Genomic DNA, 17768 nt, shown 5'->3' with positions numbered 1-17768 from the left:
AGATAAGGATGCCTTCTAGATCCTATATCTAGAAAACCCCATCATCTCAGCCCAAAAGCTTCTTAAGCTGATAAGCAACCTCAGCAAAGTGTCAGGATACAAAAGTCGCAAGCATTCCTATACACCAACAGACAAGCAAAGAGCTAAATCATGAATGAATTTCTGCTCAAAATTTCTACAAAGAGAGTCAGATACTTAGGAATATAGCTAGTAAGGCAAGTGAAGAACCTCTTCAAGGAGAACTACAAACCACTGCTCAAAGAAATCAGAGAGGACACAAATGGAAAAGCATTCCATGCTCATGGATGGAAAAAAATCATTATCATGAAAATGGCCATACTTCCCAAAGTAATTTATAGATTCAATGCTATTCCCATTAAACTACCATTGACATTCTTCACAGAATTAGAAAAAACTACTTTAAAATTCATATGGAAACCAAAAAGAGCTTGCATAGCCAAGACAATCCTAAACAAAAAGAACAAAGCTGGAGGCATCATGGTACCCAACTTCAAACTATGCTGTAAGAATACAGTAACCAAAACAGCATGGTACTGATACAAAAATAGGGATATAGACCAATGGAACAGACTAGAGAACTCAGAAATAAGACCACACATCTACAACCATCTGATCTTTAACAAATCTGACCGAAGCAAGTAATGGGGAAAGGATTCCCTATTTAATAAATGGTGCTGGGAGAACTGGCTAGCCATATGCAGAAAATAGAAACTGGACCCCTTCCTTACACCTTTTACAAAAATTAACTCAAGATGGATTAGAGACTTAAATGTAAAACCCCAAACTGTAAAAACCCTAGAAGAAAATATAGGCAATACCATTCAAGATAGGCATGGGCAAAGGCTTCATGACAAAAACATCAAAAGCAATTGCAACAAAAGCAAAAATTGACAAATAGGATCTAATTAATTTAAGGTGTTTCTGCACAGCAAAAGAAACTATCATCAAAGTGAACAGACAACCTACAGAATGGGAGAAAATTTTTGCAATCTACCCATCTGACAAAGGTCTAACATCCAGCATCTATAAGGAACTTCAATGAATTTGCAAGAAAAAAAAAACCCATTAAAAAGTGGGCAGGCCGGGTGTAGTGGTTCACATCTGTAATCCCAGCACTTTGGGAGGCCGAGGCAGGTGGATCACCTGAGGTCAGGAGTTCGAGACCAGCCTGGCCAATATGGTGAAACCCTGTCTCTACTAAAAATACAAATAATTAGCTGGGCGTGGTGGCAGGCGCCTGTAATCCTAGCTACTCGGGAGGCTGAGGTAGGAGAATCACTTGAACCCGGGAGGCGGAGGTTGCAGTGAGCCGATGTCGTGCCATTGCACTCCAGCCTGGGCAACAAGAGCAAAACTCTGCCTCAAAAAAAAAAAAAAAAAAAAAAACCAAACAGTGGGAAAAGGACATGAAAAGACACTTCTCAAAAGAAGACATTTATGTGGCTAATAAACATACGGAAAAAAAGCTTAACGTCACTGATCATTAGGGAAATGCAAATCAAAACCACGATGACATACCATCTCATGCCAGTCAGAATGGTGATTATTAAAAAGTCAAGAAGGCCAGGTGCGGTGGCTCACGCCTGTAATCCCAGCACTTTGGGAGGCCGAGGCAGGTGGATCACGAGGCCAGGAAATCGAGACCATCCTGGCTAACACGGTGAAACCCTGTCTCTACTAAAAATACAAAAAATTCTCTGGGGGTGGTAACGGGCGCCTGTAGTCCAGCCTGCACTCCAGCCTGCACTCCACTGCAGTGGGCGGGCACTGCACTCCAGCCTGGGCGACAGAGTAAGACTCTGTCTCAAAAAAAAAAAAAAAAAGTCAAGAAAAGGACAGTTGCTTGTGGGGCTGTGGAGAAACAGGAACGCTTTTACACTGTTGGTGGGAGTGTAAGTTAGTTCAACCATGTGGAAGACAGTGTGGCAATTCCTCAAAGACCCAGAACCAGAAATACCATTTGACCTAGTAATCCCATTACTGGTTATATACCCAAAAGAATATAAATTATTCTATTATAAAGACACATGCATGCATGTGTTCATTGTGGCACTATTCACAATAGCAAAGACATGGAATCAACCCAAATGCCCATCAATGATAGACTAAAGAAAATGTGGTACATATATACAATGGAACACTACGCAGCCATAAAAAGGAATGAGGTCATGTCCTTTGCAGGGACATGGATGGAGCTGGAAGCCATTATCCTCAGCAAACTAACTCGGAAGCAGAAAACCAACCACTGCATGTTCTCACTTATAAGTGGGAGTTGAACAATGAGAACAGGTGGACACAAGGAGGGGAATAACAACACACACTGGGGCCTCTCCAGGGGTGGCAGGGAGGGAGAGCAACTGGCTAATAGCTAATGCATGCTGGTTAATACCTAGAGATGGGTTGATAGATGCAGCAAACCACCATGGCACACATTTACCTATGTAACAAACCTGCATGTCCTGCACATGTACTCCAGAACTAAAAATAAAATAAAATTAAATAAATAAAATAAAATAAAATAAAAATAAAAATAACACACATATTCATGTGTGTTATCCAAATAGTAGTAGTTATAATATATTGAAATCTGATTATATTCCAGTCAATGTGCTAAGCTTTTTACATCATTATTTATTCTAACATGAGAGTCTCTGAGGTGGATGCTATTAGTGTCTTCATTGCATAGATGAGGAAATGGAGGCTTATAACAGGTTATGTAACTTTCCAAAGAACGTGTGATGTCCAGAAGCCACATTAGGACTCAACCCTATTTGACTTAGTATATGCAGACTTTGGCCAAATCCTTGTCTCCCACCTCCCCCTGGCCTTATTATTTTCAATACTTTAAAATGGAATGTTTATATGTTTTTAGATAAAAAAGCAATAAATCCAATTCAAAATTGTCCATTCAACACTTTTTAATTGAGCATTTACTATGTGCCAGGCAATATGCTAGAAGCTGGGGACTTATTAGAGAGCTATATGCAGCTCTGTCCTCCAGGAGCTGACAGTCAAGTGGGGTGCAGAGCAAGTCTCAAAGAAGTTTGGGACTCTGTGGAAAAACTATGGAATTACTCTTCTTTGTACATTTCCAGGCAAATTACACCAAATAAAGTGCATTGTCTCCAGCCTGTGCCCCTTCCTTCAGCCCCCTCAGCTGCATTCTCTATCCTGGGCACAAACTCTGGTCCCACTGCCATTGCATGGAGGCAGTACCTCTGTCCTCCCATAGACCTGCCTCCTGTTGAGGGCCACTAGGTGCCATGCACAGGTGAGTGCTATGCAACACTTCCTTACTTAATCCTCACAGCAGCCCCCCTCCCTCTCTTACAAATGAAGAAACTGGACAGGTGAGTCATTTCCTTAAGTTTGCTGCTGAAGGCCGGAGCCAGGATTGACTAAAAATCTGTCTGACTCCAAAACCTGAGAGTGCAAAGTCATTGAGGGAACTGGTATTGCCTTTAGGCCTGGGCAGGAGGGGTCTCTGCTTTAAAGGACCCCATGCTGGCCCTCCTCCAGCCACAGCCCTCCCAAAGGGTCGAGAAGCCCATAGAATCAAGGGGCCATACCCACCGGGAACCCTGCTCCTGCTCCAGCTATGGTCTGAGTGCCCCAAACCCCCAGATTCTCTGTCCAAGAGGCTTTCAACTGGTTCTAGAGCCTGCCTGGGACTCTTCCCTGGTCCATCTCCCTGAGTGCACTAGCTTGCACTCCCCTAGGCCCAAGGATGGCCAAGGAGCAGCTGTTTGGGGGGGGTGGGGGAGACAGAGCCTGGAGATGTGGCCAGGGCGTCCACAGACAGGTGTGCAGGGCCTCCTGTGCAAGGCCCTTTGACATGGTGTGGACCTAGGGCTGGGGACAGAAGGGGGCAGGTTGTGGGCAGGGAACCAGAGATCAGCTCTCCTCATGACTTCCTGCTCTCAGGCTCAACTCCAAGGGGCCTGAGTACTCTCGGTTTGAACCTGGCCTCCAGGTGGTGATGCAGTGTATTTGCCAGGTTAGGAGGGTGGGCACATTTGATTTAACAGTGTGCTATCTTGGTCCATGTCATGGTCATTTCTGGTCCTCTACCTCACGTCCTTCCTGCCCACCTTTCAGTCCAGCCATTGCTACGGCAACCAGCTGCATGCTGGGTAACCCATGCACTTTGCCTCAGCGACACTGCAGATTCTAGGGCCTTCTGCCTTGGGGGCTTCCTTACTTCCCCCAGGAAACACTTGCTGAGACCACATCACCGTTCTGATACATGTGCAAAAGCTGAAGGGGTAACATCCTTGGGGCAACCCTGGACCAATAGAAGCAGGAGCCTGAGGGAATATACTCTTCCATCCCTCAGGAAGGTGGCTCTGAGACACTTTCTACCTGGCTCCTTGGAGAACCCCTGGTTGCCCAGAGTGGCGATCAGTTTGATAATGGACATCTGGGTTGGCTTGTCCTCCTTCCCTTTTGCCCTCTCCAAGACCCCTACTCCTGTTCCTTGGAATCACTCCCCAAATAAACTGCCTGCCTGCATGCCCTGTTCAAGGCTCTCTTTTGGAGGGGAGTGGGTATCACTGCTAAGAGAATCTTTAACTTTTAGATATTTGGGCTACAGTAAGTGGGTCATTTGTACTCTTGACCCAAGTCCCTCAAGGTTTAGGATAGAACCAAGTTTTCCTTTTAATTCTATGTTCTTTATCCAGGAAAACGATGGTTGGAGTAGGACAGGGCAAAATGTACATCACTAAAGGGAAATGTAAGTTTAAGATAACTCAGAAGATCTTTTTTCCCTATTGTCTCATAAGTGTCATAAATGGTTGTCTTTGAAAAAATACATTAAAAAATCAGGAGGAACCAAATAAGGAACCAATCTTGTTGATTGGTTGATATATCTTCTTGGTATTTTTACCTCTAAAGTTTTTCACTTTGTGTAGAAATTTCATTATTTGTCCAATGGAGTTTACTACAGTATGAATTTTTGCTGATTCCAACTCTAAAATATTATCTACTACTGGTAGCTGTACCCAGAAGCTTGGTCAATTTATTAATTTTTTTTTGCATGACAATTTCATAGGGGATTCTTTGTTCTTCCATCAGAAGGTACATAAAATCTTATATTTCTCTGGGGGACGTTAGCAGCTGTTGATGTTCATTTGCTAGATCCATCAGTTCATTAGAGGTTGCAAGTTGGTGGTATTCTACCATTCCTTCCTCAATTAGCTGAAATATTTTTAAAAGAAAAAATTTTACTCTTAATTATTTGATTGGTCAATTCCTATAGGAAAGGCTGAATAAACAATTATTTCCCTGTATTTATCAGTTTTTGAGTCATGACATCTTAAGAGATTACCCAACCACTGCATGTGTTTTCACATCTGGCCCTGCCTTGATAAACTCTTTGTGAGTAGAACTCACCAATGAGATAATGAAACCACAATCAGTGATCCTGGGGCTCTGTGGACAATGAGAGCTGCCATCTAGCCAGGGCCCCCTGGGTGCGAGGCACTTCCATATCCATCACGCGTGAATCCTCAGTAACCCCAAGAGGGAATAGTGATGCTCATCTTGCAGATAAGGAAATGGACCCCTGGGCCTGTCTCACTCTGAAATCCACATTATGGCTTGTTCTGTTTATCACGGGCACTGCAGGAGATTGGAAATGTACAAATGGAATTTTAATTTTCAAAACTAGCAAGAAGATGCATTCTGCAACTGTGAAGGTGACCTTGAAGTGGATCCCAGGTGTGAGTCTAGGAGTGGTTTTTGAGCATCTCCCAAATGAATGTGTATTTTCTAGGACTTAACTGGAGAGCTAAGAACATGCCATTTCAGGCAATTTCCATTTTCTTTACAACACGACTAAATCTAGCATGTCCCCCTGCCACCAGCCCCCTTACTGACTCCTTGCCAATGATGTCCCAGGCACTGTACCTGGTCCCGAGAATTGTGAAGATGAGGAAGACAGATCTCTGCCATTGAGAGCACAACATTTGCATGGGGAAAACAGGCGTGTTAAGCAGTGAGGGTAAGGTAGTGCAAATGGTGTTGAAATACAGGTAGAGGCATGATGGGTGCAATGCAGGATGGGGAGGAAATCCTTAATTCTGCCTTAGGGACCATTAAGGAGGCTTCCCAGGTGAGAAGCCATCACATTTACTTAGCACTATTCAACATTTACCATTACAGTGTTACACGTACCACTTACAATCACATTTTGCTGTGTACCTTCAAGGATTCAGTTGTGACTTTTGCACTCTAGTGCTCATCATGGGCTCTCTCCACCGTCATTGGCCCGGACGCCTGAGTAGCCAGGCATTTAACGCAGCTCACTGTATTCCAGTTATTCTTGTACTTTTCTTGTTCCTTTACTGACTCCAAAAGCCTTAAAGGCAAGAACTGCCTCCTTTTACCTAAAAAACACTTTATTCTTCAAACACCCGGCACATACATTTAGTAGGTAGTAGAGCGTGTGATATTAATGGAGGAACTGGTGAGGAATCATCATGACGACACTGATAATAACAGCCACGTATTTATTGTTTAATCTTTGCCTGTTACTGTTCTAATAACTTTAAGGGCATATTTACTCATTTGATCCTCACAATGATTGTGTGAATGAGTCACACTGAAAATTTCCATTCCACTTGGAATTTATAAGTGGGAATTTATAAATGGGAATTTATGAGAGAGCAAACATACTACAAAGGAGGGCCAAATATGTCGAGCCCCTTGCTCTAGACTGAACGTGCTTCCAAAAGAAAACCTTGCTCCCCATTCATGATGACTAACTGACCCCTTACACTCAGTTTGTTTGTTCTCTGTCTTCTTTTTTATTGTGACCTGAACATCAAAACTAATCCTGGTGCAATTTGTGTGGTTTGAAACATTACCATTTTCCAAGTCTGAATGCAGCTGACAATGGAGAGACAACACAGAGGTGTCCATAGCCCTGTATGGATGCACTGTAAGTCCACTGGAAGTTGTTCTGAATGATCATCATCCTTGGGGAGGAGACTTTATTCAGCCAGGGTTTGGCGGGTCCAATTAGTGAGGTGCCGAGTCTGGACACAAGCCATGGCAAACAAGCCGAAATCTCAATCAGGACAGAGTACAGAGTCTTGATGGACAGGCATACTTAGCCCAGGCCACTGTTTTCTCCAGCAGAGACTGATCACTGGGGTCTTCTATCTTACTTCTCAGAAGTAATCTTCTCAGACTCTGTCTGAGTCTGATTCATTTCAGTCCTCCAAAACTCAACCTTCTCAGCATCACCCTGGACAAATGCACTCAGCAAGTGATCAGTAAATGTGAGGCTGGGCAGGCTCACTTCATCAAATTAAACTCCAAAGATAAGTCAAGAACTCCCCCAGGGTCTACATACTTTGAAACTTTTCTAAAACACTTTTCCAAAATACTCTTCCAATTGCCTTTCCCTTATGCCCCCATCCTGCTTGAGAACTGCAAGGTAGAAGGGAAATTCTCCAATGCTGAAACACTTAATTACCCTGAGACCTGTGAACCACCCCACAGAGCTGACGTGGGCACCACACTGATATTCCTACAGCCGGCAAAGAGGCCTGGTGATTTGTAGCAGAGTCCTAGGCTTATGGAGAGAGAAAACCCTGAGTGAAATATCTTTTGTTTGACTCAAATCACATTTGAAAGGCAGTATAAGTGGTTAAGGGCACTGGCCTGAGAGAAAGGAGAGATGGCTTCTCTTCCCAGCTTAGCCTCCAATGTGGGTAAGTGACCAGCACTTTAATTTTTTCATCTAATAATAGAAATGGCCTTATTTAAAATGAAATAATCCACAAAACCCTGATGCATAAAGCATTTACTTATTGTATTTTATTTAAAAGTATTTGATAACTTTGATAAAGACAATTAGTGGGACACAAGTTAATTTTGGCCATGATAGTCAATATATTAAAGTTTGGTACAGAAGACATGTCAGTGCTATCTTTATATTTTTGAGTTTTAAAAATATTTAAATATACCTTTTAAAAAACTTAAAATATGTGCAGAACATCTTAAGAAACTCTGGAACAGAGTTGAAAATCATAGGCCCAGTTGATTATTAAAAGTCCTTCAATTCTAGAAGTTCCATGATGGAGCAAAACACTATATGCAAATATTACACCTGAGGGTCCTCTTATATTTTATGTGTGAATGTGAACCTATGTGGAAAAAATAAAAACATTCCAGAGCTTCAAAAACAGAAAGGAAAACTATATAATGTTAATATTTTTGGAAACTGTATAAGAAAAGTGAAAACAATTTGAATATCAGAATTTACATGAAAGGACACTTTGAAACTCAGATTAATATGCAAAAGTTCTCAACAAAATACTAGTAAACTATATCCAGCAACATACAAAAAGGATTTCACAGGGAAACCAAGTGATGTTTATCCCAGAAATGCAAAACAGACTTATCCAAACTCAATCAATGTAATACTCCCTCCTAATAGAGTAAAGGGCAGAGACCTCATAATCATCTCATGAACACAGAAAACGCATTTGGCAAAAATCCAACATGCTTTCATGGTGAAAATAATTTAAAAACTAGGAGTATAAGGAAACTTCCTCAACCTAACAAAGGGTATCCATGACACAACCATAGTTAACAGCACGGTGAATGGTGAAAGTGATAAAAGAAAAAATAGATTGGACTGCATCAAAATAAAAATGCCTTTGTGTATCGAAGTATGCCATCAACAAAGTAAAAAAGCAATCTAAAGAATGGGAGAAACTATTTTCATTTTTTATTTCTTTAGAGACAGAGTCTCACTGTGTCACCCAGGCTACAGCACAGGGGTTTGATTACCGCTCACTGCAGCATTGACCTCCTGGGCTCAAGCCAGCCTCCAACTTTAGCCTCCAAGTGGCTGGGACCACAGGTGCACACCACCATGCCTAGCTATATTTTAAATTTTTGTAGAGATGGTGTCTCTCTATGTTTCCCAGGCTGGTCTCAAACTCCTAGGCTCAAGCGATCCTTCTGCTTCAGCCTCCCAAAGTGCTGGGATTGCAGAATATATTTTTAAGACATATATTGGCAAGGAACTTGTATCCACAAGATATAAAGAACTCTTATAACTCAATAACAAAAAGTCAAATAACTCAATTAAAAAGCAGGCAAAGGATTTGAATAGATATTTATCTGAAGAAGATACAGAACGGCTAAGAAGCACATGCTAACATTCTCCATGTATTTAGTCATGAGGAAATACAAATCAAAAGCACAATGACTTACTACAGTTGGCCCTCTCATCTGCAGGTTCTGCATCTGCAGATTCAAGCAATCACAGATTGAAAATATTTGAAAAAAAACAAAACAATGAAGAATAACAATACAACAATAAAAATAAAACAAATAAAAACAATACAGTGCAAACTATTCACATAGCATTTACACTGTATTAGGTACTACTATTAGTAATCTAGAGATGACTTAAAGTACAGTACACAGGAGGTTGTACGTAGGTGATATGGTTTGGATCTATGTCCCCTCCCAAATCTCATGTTCTGTTGTAATCCCCAATGTTGGAGGTGGAGCCTTGTGGGAGTAATTGGCTCATAGTGGTGGATTTCTCATGAATTATTTAGCACCACCGCCTTGGTGCTGTTCTGATGACAGTGAGTGAGTTCTCATGAGTTCTGGTCATTTACAAGTGTGTGACACCTCCCCCACTTGCCCCTACTCCTGCCGTGATGTGCATGCTCCCCCTCAGGCTTCCACCATGATTGTAAGTTTCCTGAGGCTTCCCAAGAAGCCGAGCAGATGCCAGCACAATGCTTCCTGTACCACCTGCAGAACTATGAGTTGAGTAAACCTCTTTTCTTTATAAATTACCAAGTTCTCAGGTATTTCTTTATAGCAATATAAGACTGGACTAATACAGTAGGTTATTTATTAGATTGGTAATGGCAAAAACCACAATTACTTTTGTACTAACCTAATGCAAATACTATGCCATTTTGTATAAGTGACTTCAGCTTCTGTTAAATTTTGGTATTTGTGGGTAGGTCCTGGAACAAATGCTCCTCAGATACTGAGAGATGACTGTACTCAACACTGACTAGGATGGCTATAAAAGGTCCTTCCATTCCAGAAGTTCCATGATATAATAAAACCCTACAATGCAAATATTATACTTGAGTGTCCTCTCATATTTTGTGTGTGAATATGAACCTAGGTGGAGGAAATAAAAATTATTACAGAGCTTCAAAAACAGAAAGAAAAAGAACTATAAAATGTTAATATTACCATAACAAGTGTTAGTGAGTGTGTTAGTTAGGGTTCTCCATGGAAACAGAACCAATAGGATATATATACCATTGATCCTTAAACAGCATGGGTTTGAACTGTACACGTCCACTTCTATATGTTTTTCTTTCAATAAATATATTGGAAAAAATTTTGGAGATATGTGACAAATGGAAAAACCCCATTTTTTCTTGCTTACTCTATTGTAAGAATACAGCCTGTAATACATAGAACATACAAAATATGTGTTAATTGGCCATTTATGTTATAGGTGAGGCTTGTGGTCAACAGAAGCCTATTAGTAAATCAGTTTTGAAGAAGCCAAAAGAGTTATATGTGGATTTTTGACTGCATAGGGGATCAGCACCCCTAATCCCTGCATTGCTCAAGGGTCAACTGTATATACATACGATTTATTATAAAGAATTAGAGGCTGAGAAGCCCATGAGCTGCTGTCTGTAAGTTGGAGACCAGAAAAGCCAGTGGTGCAGTTCTGAGAACCAGAGGGCCAATAGAGGGCAGGAAACTGATGATGTCCCAGCTTAAAAAGTGAATTCCCCTTTCTTCTACATTTTATCCTACCCGGGCTCGCAATGGATTGAATAGTGGCCACCAACTCTGGGGAGGGCAATCTGCTTTACCCAGTCCACGGATTCAAATACTAATCTCATCTGGAAACTCGCTCACAGACACCCCCAGAAATAATGTTTTATCTGGGCACCCTGTATCCCAGGCAAGATGATACATAAAATTAACCATTTTCCACAATGTGATGTGGAAAAACTGGAAGCCTCATTCATTGCTGGTGGGAATGTAAATGATGTAGCCACTTTGGAGAACAGCTGGGCAGTTCCTCAAAATGTTAAACATGAGTTACCATGTGATCCAGGAATTCCACTGCTAAGCTTATACCTAAGAGAAATAAAAACATGTCCACACAACAACTTGTACATGAATGTTCATAGCAGCATTATTTACAGTAGCCCTAAGTGGAAACGACAATCATTTATTAGGGCCTATCCACTGATACATGGATAAACAAAATGTAGTATGTCCACATAATGGAATGTTATTCAGATGGAATCTTATTTGGCGATAGGAAAGAATAAAACAGTGATACATGCTACAACGTGGGTGAACCCTGAAAATATTATGCTAAGTGAAAGAAGCCAGACAAAAAGAGTCACATAATATATAATTTCATGTACATGAAATGTCCAGAATAGGCAAATCCATTAAGACAGAAAGTAGAGTAGAGGTTGCCTGGAGCAGGAGTGGAGAGAAGGAGAAAGAGGAATGACTGCTAATGGATACGGGGTCCCTTTTGACGGTGTTGAAAAGTTCTAAGATTATAATGTGGTGATGGTTGCACAACTATAAATATACTAAAAACCAGTGAAATGTGCATTTTAAATGGGTGACATTTGTGGCATGAAAATTATATCTAAAAAGAAACAATTTTAAATCTAAAATCAAAACACTTTTTAAAATGCAAAACTCACAATATCAGCTACAAGAAACTCATGAAACGTAATAAAGGGGAGAAATGCCAAAATATGACATTAATAATAATGACCATCACATTTTTGAGGGCTTACATTATACCAGTCACTGCTCTATAACTTTTTACATGTATCAACTCATTTTATCTTTTCAATAACCTTATGAGGTAAATATTATTCTTATCCCCTGTATTAGTCCGTTTTCATGCTGCTGATAAAGACATACCTGAGAATGGGTAATTTACAAAAGAAAGAGGTTTAATGGATTTACAGTTCCACATGGCTGGGGAGGCCTCACAATCATGGTGGAAGGAGGAGCCAGTCACATCTTACATGGATGGCAGCAGGCAGAGAGAGAGCTTGTGCAGGGACGCTCCCCCTTATAAAGCCATCAGATCTCATGAGACTTATTCACTATCATGAGAACAGCATGGGAAAGGCCTGCCCCGATGATTCAATTACCTCCCACTGGGTCCCTCCCACAACACGTGGGAATTCAAGATGAGATTTGGGTGGTGACACAGCGAAACCATATCATCCCCATTTTACAGAGGAGCGAACCGAGGTACACAGTTCACACAGCCAGGACTTCAACAGGCAATTTAATTGTAGAGCCTGCAAGCTTTTAAGCTCTTGCCTCTCAAGAAATAAAGTAACTTCTGGGACCAATAAGTATTAAAGCTTCCTCCATCTGCCCAAGAAAGGTCCCAAAAAGACAGTTCAAGTCTTAGACAACAAGAGTGTATCCTGTTGTGCTCAGGGTTGAGCTGTGAGGTGATGAAGGGAGATGAAGGTCAGAATCCAATTCCCCCTCTCTATGGTGGCTGTCCCAAACCCATCAAGGTCCCTCCACCATGATGGAGATAACGAGTCTGAGTTAGGAGAGTTGAGTCTTGTTTCCCAAAGAAACTTACTCATGACAGGAAGATAGAGTTATCTCTCTCTGAACTCCAGCATTTTTATAACAAGAGCAAATGAAGCTTCCAAATGTCAGCTGCAAAGTTTCAATTCCTGTCTAAGAAGAAAGTTAAGATTGTTCTTAAGAACAGGAAGAAATTTGGAGTTAAAGAAAATGCACTGAAATTGGATCAAGATGATCAATTATGTTTCTTAACCAAGAGGCAGGGGCTTGTCTCATGCCTGGAAAGTGTCCTGGTCTCTGCAGAGATGATTCAGAATTAACGGGACTCTGAGTTCCTCAGCTCTGAGTGTGCTTAGTTTTGGAATTGCTGCTTTGTAATAAGATTCAGCTGTTCAGGTTGAGATTGCAAGAGGATGAAAATGCTTTTCAGACCTTACCAGAGCTGGGGAACCAGAGCTCTCCATAGCCAACTCTATAGATGCTCCAAACCTAATTGCAAGCATGGGAGGCAAAGTGTTTTTTTTCTTAATTAACTTTTGTGGTGTGATTATAAAAGTAACACATTGCTTTTATTTTATTAGGAGGTAATAAGATGTCCATATCTAACTTTGAGCACTTATGATATGTCAGGCACTGAGCTGAGGATTTCATTTCAATTACTTCATTTAATCTCCACAACAACTCGATGAGGCAGGCATTATAATTATTACTACTGCCAAGGTATACACCAAGAAGCTGAGACTCAGAATGATTAAATACCTTGGTTCAAAGTCACCCAGTGGCAGAGCCTGGGGGCAGAAGCCGGTTTAACTTTAACCGCTACACTGTATTAGTATAATTCTAGGTGAAATGTATGAATCCTGCAAAGGAGGACAAAAGAAGCACTCTGGGGATTAGATGAGTTCTCGGGTGCAGGCCGAGTTCAGGAAAGAGTTTTCCTTGGAGCAAAACTATTCTGAATGGCATCACTGTCTCCCCCAGCTACTGTCAAGCATGCTCTTCCTCCCTGCAGTACTGTCTTGGTTAATGCCATGAGCAACACCCAGAGCCAACTGACTACCCAGCTAAGACTGTGTGAGCTTTCACTCCTCCCTCTCCCTTACTGCCCCAGATCCAGCATCAGTCACAGCAACAGCTATCTCTCTCCTCCATCCCCTCCAACTCTTTTATTTACTAATTCAGAAATGTACTGAGCACTCACCCTGTGCTAGTCTAGTGTATAGACTAGACAGGTGTATAAGTGTGGAATCAGAACAGAGGTTGCTTCTGGTCTCTTTGAGCTCTGTTCCTGCCTTGATCCAGGCCTTTCTCTCTCCCCGGGATGGCTGAAATAGTTATCTTTGCTCATCTCCCGTCTTCAGGCTGTCACTCCTACAATCCATCCATTCTCTGGCACTAAGGAGGTGCTCAATGAGTATAGAATGAATAAATGTGTAAATGAATGAAGCTTCCATAGTGACCCCAGAATCTTTATGAAAGGTAGTTCTAATTATGTCACTCTTCTCAGAAGCTTTTAGAGGTGCCTATTTTCTCCAGCACGCAGTCTCCATTTCTTAGCCTGATGGTCAAGACTTTTCATAATTTGGATCAAGTGAGCCTAAACTGGATGCTCATCTAAGCCAAATTACTCACCCTTCCCTTATGTGTATCATACTTTTTTTTTTTTTTTTTTTTGCCCCCACCTACTGGCAGAGACAGTGCTCACCAAAGCCCATCTTGTGCCTCCTGCATTTTCCAGCCTCCCTTTCAGGCCAGGTGAAGGCTGAGTGACGGGTTCTGGCAAGTGGACTCCCCCCATGATGCAGGACTCCCCCCAAAATCAGACATTGCATAAGCAAAGGGAGAAGCCACCAAGATATTCCAAGTCTATACGTCACCACAGCAGGGCCTTACTCTCTCCTGACTGATCCACACATCCTTGCTTCTGCCTAGAGAGATTTTCCTCTCTTCCTGGCCAGTTGATTTCAAGTTTCAATTGCAACATAACCTTGCCGGGGAGGCCTACCCTGACCAGGAGTCAGTCACTCCCACCTCTCTCAACTCTCAGGGCTCTGTTATCACCTCCATTTACACCTGGAATGCAGGCCACCTGGTAGGTTGCACAAGGGTTTGTCTGCCACACTACACTGTGAGGTCCCAGAGGGCAGGGACTGTGTCTGTTTAAAAGTTTGTTTCTCCCACCAGACTGAGCCTTGTCCTTTGTACTCAGAAATATTCAGGGTGTTACCAAAATGCATTAGGTCAGAGAGAAAACTGTTTACCCCCAGCCTCAGTAGAGAAAAAAGCATGGCCCATCTCAACCTTGAGGCCACAGTGGTTGGTGGGGGATTAGCAGGGGTTTCAGGTGAGCAGGACGCTGTGGGAATGGGGGAGGAAGGGGAGGGCGGGACGGAGAAGGGTTTTGGAACCTGGTCACTGCCGTCCCCGCCCCATTCCCTAGGGAAACTAGCGGCCAGAGCTGGAAAGAGCCTGAGTAGCTTCCAACTGTTTACCTTCTGGGTACCATGGCGATTGGAGACTGGTCGCCATGGCAACCTCAATATTAATCAGAGGCAGCCACCACTAGCAGATAGTGAATGAGGACAGAAAAGACATAGAAACAGGAGCATCAAAGGCAAGTGCACACGTAGTCACGGCCAAAGTCCCAGCTAAAGTGATTAAGATCCTGCCTCCACCAGCCAGTCACCCCAAGAACCACAGCTCCTCCCCTCCGGGCATCTACACAGGAGGAGGCCCCTCTCTGTGGCTGAACCGAGGCTGAAGAGGAAGTGCGGTGTTTGGGCATTGGTGCGAAGCAGGGGGAGTTCCTGTCCTTCCCCCTACCCCAAAGAACGCAAAGAAGCTCCCACCAGCTTAGTGAAATCCCATCTGGGTCCTCTGACCTGGCCGACTTTTCTACAACTGGGACTCTGGCGTAGAAGACCCAGTTGGTGGATAGCACACACGAGTGACCATCTCTCCTCTCCCGGCCCAACCACCCGCGTCCCCCATGAATTCTCAGCGTGAATGCACGCTGTACATTGGACTCCGTGCCCAGACAGCAATATTCTTGCTGGTTTTCATGAATGAAAGTGTGTGTGTGTTGGGGGGAGGGGGTGGCGGACAGTGCATAATGTTAGGGGCACGGAGCTGTCCACTCCGGGACGGAGTTTGAACCCGGGTGGGTGCCATTCCTACCGATCCCAGCCTCGCCCCTTTGGAAGATGTGATGGGGAGTGTCTGCCGTCGGGGTGCCGGGCTTCGCTGCAAGAGACTGCTCCCGCCAGCTTCTGGCGAGGCCTGAGCCGGCGGACTGCGTGTCAGAGGCACCTGGTTCAGGCCAAAGAGGCCGGGGTGCCGGCTCCAGGTCCTCTAGGTTCCAGCGCCATTCATCCTCCCTCACGCGCCGCGCCAACCGGAGACCCCCGCTGCAGAGTGCCGAAGTTAAAGTCCCAGCTGCGCCGCTCAGTAGGGAGATTACACGGGGAGAAAAATGAATCACCCGGCCCGGGGTTGCGGGACTGCGAGGGCCTGCGCGCCCAGGCCCCCAGGGGCGTCGGGAGGGGCCGCGGGCTGAGCTAAGGAGAAAAGCCTGACGGCTGGGAGCCCGGCGCCTTTATCCGGTTAGGGGATTGCAGAGGATCAGAGAGCCCGCCGCCCCTTCTCCTCCATCACCGAGCACTAAGCCCCGGGCGTCCGAGATCCCGGGTGTGATTTTATCATTAAAAAAAGTAACCGCGCACTCCTAAAAGAATTTTAATTCTCGCCTCCTCCTCAGCCTACCCTTCTCTTTGAATCCCCAAGGGAGAATAGTCCCCTGGGTTGGGGGGCGGTCCTTCGCCGCTGCCTTCCCCCGGCCCTGCTCCCTCCAGGCCACTGACTCAACCTCCCCCGGCGCGGCGCGGACTTGAGAAGACGCGGCGCCCGCTCCCGACTTGGAGCCGGGGAAGTGGGTCCTTCCCGGACTGGCGGTCCGGGGGCAGCGTGACAGGAGGAAATGTATGGGGTGGGGTCGCGGCTGCAAGCCTTACCCGTCCCCAGCGGGAGCCAGCCCTGCTCCTTCTGCCTCCCACCCCGACGGCTCAGCGGGCTCGGCCCAGCGCGGCTGTGGGACGTGAGTAAAAGGGGGTGCGATCGGCTTGGGGAGCACGGGGAGGGCTTCCTGTCCTTTGAACTGGACTGGAGGGGTATGGGAGCCGGGGAGTGGGAGCCGAGGCCGTAGCCGGTCCTTTTTCACTTTCTCTCCAGCCCGCGGCCCGTTTCAGCACCGGGGGCTGCGGACAGCGCCGCGCCCGCCCCTGGAAGCAGCAGCATCGCTCCCCTGCGTGTGGTTCTCTAACTCACCTGCTGTCTGGGGTCTGCGCCCCCAGCACACCTCCCGGCGCCCCCCAAAAAATTCCAGCTCAAGAGCCCCTAAAAATCCTTACCCTGCCAAAGTTTGAGCTCTCCGCGGCGCGCCAGGGTCTGCGGAGCGCCTCCTCCCTCGGCCTCCTAGGCGCAGCTCCGCTCGCTCCCTCCCCCGCGCTCCCGGCCTAGGACTCTGCTCGGGGACTGCTGAAGGAGCCTGTGGCCTCCCTCTCCGTGGGAAAGTCAGGTGAGGCTCTGGACCCTCAAAGGCGGTCCGAAAGAGGCAGAAGTCATTAGTTCACATCCCCAACCCTCCCAGGGAGGATGGGGAGAGTCAGGGGCAAGAAAGCAAACAAGTCCGTCGTTCCGTTCTGGGTTCTCTCCTAACTGTGGGCGGCCACCCTGGACTCCTTCCTGGGATGTTTTGCTGGTAGTGTAATCCACACGGGATGAGTAAGCAGCAGAGATCTGGGGTTTGAAGTTTAGAGGTGGGGACACACACACACACACACACGCACAAATTCTTGGACCCGTTTGCCATCTTAGGGAAGATGTTAGAAACAAGTTTCTCTTTGGGACAATGTGTATTCTCCTTGCAGAGTTTTTGTTTCCTTCCATCACATCAGATAACATCGGATTTCCTGAACTAAAAATTAAAACCACCAATCCAGCTAGTAATTATTTAACCCCTATTGAAGCCCAAGGAACATAAACTCTTTTTGGAGAAAATAACTTTATTTACTAAAACTCATTTTCCTCCCAGAAGGTGTACTTCCAAGAACACAACTCTCCATGAAGGATGAAGACCG

The 17768-nt window shown here is 44.5% G+C and overlaps 1 protein-coding gene across 2 annotated transcripts in view; it reads right to left on the bottom strand.

Annotated features, from left to right (window-relative positions):
• The window catches only part of CNGA3 (cyclic nucleotide gated channel subunit alpha 3), a 52337-nt gene extending 34952 nt beyond the window's left edge, over positions 1-17385 (bottom strand). For both annotated transcript variants that reach the window (XM_063695596.1, XM_004031468.5), the window contains exon 1: positions 17040-17385. The gene's annotated coding sequence lies outside the window, so the exon portion shown is untranslated. The remainder of the gene's footprint in view (positions 1-17039) is intronic.
• Between the last annotated feature and the right edge of the window lie 383 nt (positions 17386-17768).

This window comes from Gorilla gorilla, chromosome 12 (genome assembly GCF_029281585.2).
Source record: "Gorilla gorilla gorilla isolate KB3781 chromosome 12, NHGRI_mGorGor1-v2.1_pri, whole genome shotgun sequence".
NCBI classification, from domain to species: Eukaryota; Metazoa; Chordata; class Mammalia; order Primates; family Hominidae; genus Gorilla; species Gorilla gorilla.
Note: the sequence above shows the minus strand (reverse complement) of the source record. Positions and strands in the feature narration are given on the sequence as shown.